This window comes from Sinocyclocheilus anshuiensis, unplaced genomic scaffold (assembly GCF_001515605.1).
Source record: "Sinocyclocheilus anshuiensis isolate Anshui unplaced genomic scaffold, SAMN03320099.WGS_v1.1 scaffold2603, whole genome shotgun sequence".
NCBI lineage: Eukaryota > Metazoa > Chordata > Actinopteri > Cypriniformes > Cyprinidae > Sinocyclocheilus > Sinocyclocheilus anshuiensis.
The window spans coordinates 69,385-70,654 of NW_015555892.1; positions in this window are offsets into that span (position 1 = coordinate 69,385).

Genomic DNA, 1,270 nt, shown 5'->3' on the forward strand with positions numbered 1-1,270 from the left:
CTGTTTAAATCTAGATTAAAGACACATCTCTTTGGCCAAGCATTCAAATAATGCATCTCATAATCTTGTACTGCAGTTATATCTGATCAAATGCACATTATTATTCTTTAGCTTGGGTTAAACAAATCAATTTTGCTTGGTTGGAACAGCAGCTACGCTAATTATGTCTCTATTTGTTTCTCTGTTTTTGACATCCCGTGGTAACTAGGATTTACACAAGCTTCAGTCTGGATCCAGAACACCTGAGAAGAGATGATGCCAACCCTGAATCAACATACAGAACTACCACATTTTGCTATAAGTTTGATTGCATCATATAATAATTGCTGTTAATAGTATTCATCGTCTGTTTGATTATGTCTTTAATTGATTTTTCCGTACATTTCTGCCATATGCACATTAACTGACAGTCACCACTGATAAGCTACTACTAAATATTATAGAAACTTAATTTTCTGTAAAGTTGCTTTGCAACGATTTGTATCGTGAAAAGCGCTATACAAATAAACTTGAATTTAATTTAATTTAATTCCCAAGCATGGTCCTGGAGTACCCTCAGCACTGCACATTTTAGATGTCTTCACTTTACAGCAACTACAACAGCTTGACACTGGGGCAGTGCCGTTAAAGGGACATCATTGTACCTTATCCCTTACCCATAAAAGGTGCATATTAGTACCTTGGAATAGTAATATGTACCCTTGTAGTACATTCGACATCCAACTTGTGCAGGTCAGTCAACCCTAATGAAAAGTGTAATTTCCATGAAGGTGGAGACTAAAGTGATGTTTCATTTGGACATTTTTAGGTAGAGCTGAGAAGTTGTGTTTGGACTGGAACACTTTGAGGTTGGAAGTAGGTCATTTCAATAGCTTGTATAATTTTATTATTTGAACCGTTATCGAACAGATTTTTTTTTCTTGCTGTTAACATGCACAAGCCATCACGTTGTCAAACGATCATGAGGAAGACTGAATCTGTTGTTCAGTTATCAGGTGCCTAAATGTGTAGAAAATACTGATTGCAGTGTTACTCCCAGGGCATCTCAAACTGAACAAACCAAGCCAAACAATTTACACCAGAAGGTCAAAGCGAAAGAAATCGTCCAGCAAGATGGGCTTTTCAAGAGAGTGAAGAAGATTAAAGATGAGGTGAGATGAAACGTCAACAAATGCTATGCAAATACATTTACAAAAAGTAATGAATATCCCTTGATATGCTTGAGTTGAACGGTCATAAATGAACAGACATAAAAAAATATATTTCACCT